Here is an 8,857-nt window from a genome sequence, read left to right on the forward strand (position 1 = left end):
ACGCTCGAGCTGACGCACTCTCAAAACTAGCCAGCACCAAACCAGGGGCAACAATAGAAGCCTTATCCAGGAAATACTGCAGAACCCGTCAATATCGGAAGAAGAAAAAGTCCTAGCCATAACAGGTCGGGATCAAGGATGGATGACCCCCATAATTAATTACCTCAAAGCAGAAGCTCTCCCTATAGATGAAAAAGAGGCAAAGAGGTTAAAAAGAGAAGCACAGTACTACATTATCATAAACAACACCCTGTACAAAAGAGGGATCTCAACACCATTGTTAAAATGCGTACCGACCTCCAAAACAAAGGAAGTCTTGGAGGAAGTACACAACGGCATTTACGGCAATCATCTTGGAGCGCAAGCTCTCACCAAAAAGATACTCCGGGCGGGATTCTATTGGCCAACTCTACGAAAGGAAGCTACAGAATTTGTAAAGGCATGTCCACCATGCCAGAAGCATGCCAACTTTCACATCGCCCCCCCGGAAAAACTCATCAGCGTAACCTCACCTTGGCCATTTGCAAAGTGGGGACTCGATCTTCTCGGACCCTTTCCACAGGGATCGGGACAAGTAAAATTTCTCATAGTAGGGGTAGATTATTTCACAAAATGGATTGAGGCAGAACCCCTAGCCAACGCCACTGCTCAAAGAAGCCAGAAATTCCTATATAGGAACATCGTTACAAGGTTCGGGGTCCCATACTCCATCACAACAGACAATGGCACTCAATTCACAGATGCAGGCTTCAGAAAACTAGTGGCCGACTTGAATATAAAACACCAATTCACCTCCGTTGAACATCCCCAAGCCAATTGACAAGCCGAAGCGGCCAACAAAGTCATATTGGCCAGGCTGAAGTGGAGATTGCAAGAAGCAAAGGGGGCTTGGGCCGAGGTACTTCCACAAGTCCTATGGGCGTATCGAACAACCCCCCATTCTATTACAAACGAATCACCATTTCGATTAGCATACGGAGTGGAGGCAATGATTCCAATAGAAGTCGAAGAAGGGTCTCCCCAAGTAGTCCACTACAATGAACAAACCAACTCTCAACTTCAAAGAGAAGAGCTCAACCTACTTCCGGAAATCCAAGAAAGAGCTCGGATCAGAGAAGAAGCACTAAAGCGGCGAATGGCTTCCAAGTATAATCAAAAGGTAGTGCCAAGAGGTTTTGCTGAGAATGATCTCATCTTAATCCAAAATGATATTGGAACAACTCGACCCGGAGAAGGAAAGCTGGCAGCCAATTGGAAAGGACCCTACCGAGTCACAGAAGTACTTGGGAAGGGCTACTACAGACTGTCCGAACTCGAGGGACGAGAGCTTCCCAGATCATGGCACGCCTACAACCTAAGAAGGTGCTACAGTTAGAAAAGGTAAAAGAACTCATTATTGGATGCACTCTTTTTCCTGAAAAGGTTTTTTAATTAGAAAGTGAAGAACAGATTCACTGTACGATCTTGATAGGAATGATCGACCGACAAAGGTGAAAACGCGATTCACCTAAAGGACGATCAAACCGGGACAAAAACCACCATCTACAAATCGGCAAAGATGAACACAGAATAATGCAAGAAGTTATCGAAAGTGATCCCAAAAAGAACCTGACGAGGTCTTACGGATTGCTATATAATAACTTAAAAAGACTGGCCGACACTAAAAAGTCGGACCAAGTCAACCCAAGTTATCAGCAAATCCCTGGAAAGAGGTCTGGCCAACCCTATTAAAGAGAAATTGCTATAACTTAGAAGAGATCGACCTAACAAAGTCGGTCTCCTACAAGACAAGTTATAAAAGTAATCCCTAAAAGAGACCTGACAAAGGTCCAAGAAAGAGGATTACAAAAATAACTTAGAAGAGATCAACCTATCGAAGTCGGTCTCCTACAAGACAAGTTATAAAAGTAATCCCTGAAAGAGACCTGACAAAGGTCCAAGAAAGAGGATTACAAAAATAACTTAGAAGAGATCGACCTAACGAAGTCGGTCTCCTACAAGATAAGTTATAAAAGTAATCCCTAAAAGAGACCTGACAAAGGTCCAAGAAAGAGGATTACAAAAATAACTTAGAAGGGGACCAACATAAAAGAAATCGGTTATGGGACGCTAAAAATACAAGCAAAAGCGAGAAAACCGAGAAACAAGTTGGACCCATACAGTCACAGCCTCAAAGGATCCAAGTTACAAACAATAAAGTGCAAAAGCAATCCAAAGAGGTCAAGCAGCAAGATTCCAACACTCTCAGAAACTAGAAGAGATACCATGTTAAAGTGCAATGGAAGCATAGTATAATAAAACTTCAAAAGGCTACCAAAAATCTACCTCAGAAAGCTACCTTTGTTTTTCAAAGTAAAAGTTAACAGGCAGGCAACTAAAAAGCGCCAGCAGTTAAACAAAACAATATAGTTCAAAGCCCACAAACCGGGCTATTTACACAAATACTTAAAAAGAAGATTAGCAAAGATCGGGAGCCTTCCCGGCAGCATCAGTACGGGGAGAAGGAGGGCGAGTCTGAATAGGCACAGCATCTACAGTTCCATCATCCCGGTTCAGAATATGACAATTCGGATCAGACACAACTAGAGGAACTGAGGAGGTTGACACCTTGATAGAAGGCACTGGGGGAGGTTCAACATCATCATCAGGATCATCTGGGACAATCTTGTCATCCTTTACTACGTTATCAAGACTAACGAGAGTCAAATCGGCATCAGGAGCAACAATCCGGAACTGCTCCATCAGGTTCTCAGAGGCGGCAGTCACGCTGCCCACAAGGTGACCCTGAAGCTCGGCATAATTAACCCGAGCAGTTTCCAAATCATCTCGGAGATGCATCAACTCCCTATAAGCTGAGACATAGCTATCATTGTGCTTCAGTGCCATGTCCTCAGCCAACTTCAAAGAAGCAGCCAAGGCAATAGAGCTGGCCTTCTCACCCTCCAGTTCCTTCTCTATATTCGCCAACTTCACCTCCAACTCATCCTTCAGACCCTTGATCCGATCAAATTCTGATTTGGCCTCCTCCATGAAGGATTTGGTGGCATGAATCGGGATCCCCTGAACAGTTCGGAAAATAGCAGCACCCATATGTGCCATTTTCACACTACTTTTGGTGATAAAATCCAGATGCTGAAGAAGAGACACATCGTCCATGGAGAGCCCACCATAGGGGGCAATTTGCTGGTCAACAAACTCGACAGCATCCAAATCCGGGGAATCCAGGTTAAAAGGCTCGAATTTTTTTGCTTTTTTAAGGGAGGAGCACCAGAAGCAACAACAGAAGTCTGTGGAGGATCAACCTGACGAAACCGAGGAGTAGGAATTGCTTTCCTCGGCCCGGGAGAACTCGGCACAGGAGGCTTCACTGGAACCTGAGAAGATCCCTCTCCGGCCACCTTGGCCGAGATGTTCAGAGCAGCAGTTGCCTTCTTTGCATTTTTAAAGGCCTTCATGGAGTCGTTGTTCTTTGACATCTCTGCAAATACAGAATCAGCCACAGCAAAGAGTTACAATCACAATAAGAGGAAGAAAAAATCAAGAAACAAGTGTAGAAACAAGTCAGACAAGTACCCAAAACAGTTCGAACCAAGGACGGGTCATTCAAAAACCTTTTTGTATCAAGATGGGGTGGTGCCCCCCATAGATCCTCAAGAACAACAACAAAGGCACGCTCAACATCATCAAGCATCTCCCAGGTATAGCGAGACACTCTCACATCCCTCTGCCACTCTAGAGGGAAAGAAGGCTCATCATTTTCATCAAGAAAAAAGGGGCGGGCCCCGTCAACAGCACGAACCCTAAAGAAGTAATTCTTGAAGTCCTTAAAGGACTCATCATACATAGCAAAAACTTTATGGCCCTGGGCGGATGATAAACCCATATTTTGTGATATATTTTGTGCTTAGTTTGAGTGATTTATTCAATCCTTCACCCACTTATTCATATTAATTGCATGGTTTTACTTTTCCTTCCTTATTATGTGATGTTTATGAAAAACATGTTTCCTATGCTTTAAAATTAATTATTTTAATTACCTTTATTTCCATTCGATGCCATGATTAGTGTGTTGAGTAGTTTCAGATCTTCTAAGGCAGGAATGACTTAAAGGATGGAAAAGGAAACATACAAAAATGGAAGGAAAGCGTAAAACAGAGTTTTAGAGAAACTGGCATCCACGCGATCGCATGGACGATGCGACCGCGTGCCAAGAGCAAAGAAGCAGCGACGCGGCCGCATGACTGATGCGACCGTGCACCTAAAGAAGAACACCTATGACGTGGCCGCATGACTGACGCGACCGCGCGATAAGGAAAACTCCAATTCACGCGACCGCGTGACCCACGCGGACGCGTGATAGAGGCCACGCGCCAGAAATTGCAGAAAACGCTCATAGCGAATTCTGAAGCCCTTTTTGGCCCAAATCCAAGTCCAAAAGGCATAGACCAGAGGTTATGAAGTAAGGGAATGCATTCCATTCAAGGGGAGAATTTTTAGTCACTTTCCATGATTTAGATTTAGTGCGGAGAGAGGTTCTCTCCTCTCTCTTTAGGATTAGAATTTAGGAGTTCTCTTAGTTTTAGGAGTGACTCTCGATCCGAGGTTCAATGTTCTTTTACTTTATATTTATCTCTTATTCTCAGATACTTTAATGCTTATATTAGTTATGTTGCCTATTTGGCTTATGCCACATTCATGATGATTTTCTTATTTAATGTTATTTGAGGTATTTCAGTTTAATATTGCCTTCTTTTATTTATGCCATTGATTATTCCCAATCTGAAGACATTTTCATTCCAGTAGAATTGATTTACTTTTCCCTTTTTGGTCTTGGTTAAAAAATCAGTAACTCAGGAGTTATCTTAGCTCAACATAATTGATAACTGTTATCTTTGCTAATTGAACTGAACTTCAATAATCCCAACCTTTTCTTAGGAAATAAATAGGATTCGAAGGTCAAATTAATTAGTCCCTTGACTTTCCTTTGCTTTAGCAAATGTCAACTAAGTGGAATTAAGATTCAACTTTCATTATTATTGACAAGAATAACTAAGTCTGGACTTCCAATTTCTCATACCTTGCCAAAGGGTTTGCATTACAGTATTTATTTATTTTAATTGCCATTTAAATTATTTGCCGTATTCATTCCTCATTCTCAACGCCAAAACACACTTTTTCATAACCAATAATAAGAACATACCTCCCTGCAATTCCTTGAGAAGACGACCCGAGGTTTAAATACTCGGTTATCAATTTTAAGGGGTTTGTTACTTGTGACAACCAAAACGTTTGCACGAAGGGATTTATGTTGGTTTAGAATCTATATCTACAACGCAACTATTTTTATAAAATTCTTTACTAGCAAAAATTCCAACGTCAGCGGACCTGAAAGAAACCCAGGAAGCTTTCTTTTTTGAAGAACCGCCAGGCTTGGCAGAAACAAACAAATAAAGGAAAAGAGTCTGAGAGTGTGTTACATCTAATTCTCGGCAGAGAAGCTGAAAAATTTTAATAAAACCCTAGGAATTTGGGTGAAGCTGGGATGGGGCAATATTACACGACCACAACAGGTCGGTCTCGAAAGTAGTAAAAGGAAAAGTAACGTTCAACTGACTAAAGAAGTATTCATAGCATAGAAGAAGGGACGCTCCCTCTCGATGGAAGTCAGAAAACAAACTCTTTCATCAGAATCAGGAGCAACAAGCTCATGATCCTCCTCACGAGCACTGTTACCACAAATCCTATGGTGCTTCCTCAGCTCTGTGCAAAATTCAGCATCCACAACAGAAACACACAACAAAACAAGGGAGTCCAGCCAATCGGACATCCCCTCGGGAACTCTAGAAGACATCTCTACAATGTTATTTCGAGAAGACATGAGGCCAACTAATCCTACAAGTAAGAAAAGAAGATGGGGTTACTAAAAACATCTCGGACAAAGGAGAAAACAACTCAATACGATACAAGCGAACACACAGAAAAGAAAAACCCCAAGACTCAGACCAAAGTCCTAGGGCATCCTTTGGAGGCAATAATAAAGCAAGGTTCCTAGGAAAAATCTACTTCTCGCATCCCAACACCTCTCAAAACAAGAAAAGAAGGCTTCAAACAGCAAGCATTTTTCCATCAAAGCAAAACACAAAAAGTCATCAAAAACATTGCTTTACAGTCTAAACCAGCAAAAACCATCCCTAAAACATCAAACACGCCAAGCAGAGACCATTAAAGATGCAACCTTTTTCAGAATCAGACAAAAGCAACCTTCAAATAAAACGAGGAACAGATGCGGACAGTAGTATCAGAACAGAAACAACAAAGAACATGCAAAGCCCTAAAAGCATCAAGCAAAAGCAAAAAGGATCATGCAAAAGATGGAGAAACTCCCAGAACGCACATTTCAACAAATCTAGGGCACAATGGAAACAGAAAGATCCAAACTTTCTCTAAAAGGAGGATCAAAATCAAAACCTCATCACAAAAACAAAAACAAAGAAATGGGACTAACCTGGAAACGAAAGAAGCTTCGAGAAAGAAAAATGGAGTCGCAGAAATGAAAGCTGCCCAGAAAATCGCCAAACGAAAGCCACAACACAAGAAAGCAGAAGCGCAAACGAAAAACAGAGAGCGAAGAGAGCGGAGAAAAGAAGTTACGAAAAGGGGGAAGGAGAGAAACCATTTCTGAGTTTTCAAAATCAGAATAAAGAGCCTAAGGGAAACGGGGCAATTAATGTTAAAATTAATGAAGGCATTAAACCCTCGCACATTCCCAAAGCGCCGATACAAAAGCGCGTACTTTTAGAGGAAAAACATTCTACATTCAAAAGCTTCTACAAAGGAATCGACAAAATCCTTGAGTTCGGCTTCACTAGAGAAGGACCGAAGTCCAGGACTCGACCTCAACAAAAAGATCGAGCTCAAGTAGGGGCACTGTTCATACCCTGGGTCGAGCTGTCCGACCCGGAATGTTCTACAGACAAGGCGACCGACCTCTTTAGGTCAAGCGGACCGACTTCTTCGCAAAGAACTCGGTCCAAATCGACAGGAAAGCCCAAAGAAAGGCCCAACTCAAGGAATACGATCCCGATCCAAGGGCAGCCCAAGCCTATAGAGATAAGGCCGGTTCCATAGAAGATAAGCTGACCTCGACAAAAGATAAGATAAGATAACTAACTTATCTTATCTAAAGAATGTCACATTTCACCATTATAAATACACTGGAGCACCCAGGTATAACTCATACTCTGATTCTACTCAATACCTGTTTAATACCCTTGCTAACTTAAGCATCGGAGTCCCTTGCAGGTACCCCCCACCCTTCGGTGACAAGGGATCAGTAGCATTCTCAGTTCCACAAGTCGGACACACCAGCTCCGGCTGCTACACACCTGCCGGACACGTCGGCTCCGACCAGCACAGAAGATCTCGTCCGAGATCGACCTACAGTTTCAGGTAACCCTCAAAACATTTCCAGTTATCTCTTTGATATGACTTCTCATTTTCTTTCTCTTTATTATGCCTCCACATCACCAATTACATACACACACCTCTGTATCACCTACATTATTAAACATATCTCTGTTTCACCGCTTAATTACACATACCTCCGCATCACCAAATAATCAATCAAACCTTCACATCACCACATATTTATTTGTCTATCATAACCTTAAATCGATTAGTTTCTAGGTAGTCAAACTTCTTAACATTTAATAAAAACTATTTTTCTTAATAAACTGAACTCAAATTATAGCTTAAAACAAGAATCTTTTTTCAATAGGTTAAACTTAAGACATAGTGCTTTTCTTGATAAATTGAAAACCAAGTAGTATGAGTCTTAAATCAAATTTTCTTTTGAATAACGATTTAAACAAAGCCTCGAAGTTTTATAAAAATTTCGACAGCATTTCCTCTAAAATCTGGGCTTTGTCATCCTTCAAGGGTTCTAACCAATCCATTTCTCAACCTTTCCAAATGTCAAATAATTTTTCAGTAATTAAAATATTTTCTTTGAAGCCAAGCCACTTTTCATTTTAATAAAATTCAACTCCCTTTGAGTTCTTTTGCTATTAAATCAAACCCAAGTCACTCCTTAGTATAAATTTATAACTCAAACTTTTAATACAAAATCCTTTTCTCAATATAAGTAAATATGTAAACAAAATCTTTTTCTAACATAGAGTTATTTCTTAAAATAAGCTCATAAATTAGGTTTCCAAAATAAAATCACTTTTTCGTATATTTTTTACAAGAATTTGGACAGAACCTCCATTTAAAAATAGACTCACCACCCTCACGACTCCTTCACTTCTATCATTCCTTAACTTATCTCAATCCAAATCAGTACTCAATTTAGAATGAATCAAATTAATTATCAAAATCAACCAAAATCACAGCCAATCATTCATATATAGCAAAGAAATCTAATCTCAATAATATTATAATTACTAACATATTTGCAATTATTTACTATACTGTTGGACATTCATAAATTAAAAATTGTTAATTTTAAAATAAAATTCCTACCTCCGTATGAAATAAGAATCAACGAAAATTCTGGAGAAATTTTCTGACTGAACTGCTAAAGAGAAAAACGTTAGAAATCGTCTGTACGTGCCTCCTAGAACTTCAGTTGGTCAAAGTCAAGAGAAAAAAGAACTACGTCAACATCAACTTCTACCGGATAAAAAAAATACCAATGGATAGAGAAAAAAATACAAATGCATACTTTTATCAGATTAAATTTTTTATTGAAATTATGAATCTAAAAAAATCGAGATATATAAATAACAATATAATAACAATATAATATACTTTTATACTTTTGATTGTAGCTCCTTTAAGGCTTCGGCCAAAGGAA

Source organism: Arachis duranensis, chromosome 8 (genome assembly GCF_000817695.3).
Source record: "Arachis duranensis cultivar V14167 chromosome 8, aradu.V14167.gnm2.J7QH, whole genome shotgun sequence".
In the NCBI taxonomy this organism is placed as follows: domain Eukaryota; kingdom Viridiplantae; phylum Streptophyta; class Magnoliopsida; order Fabales; family Fabaceae; genus Arachis; species Arachis duranensis.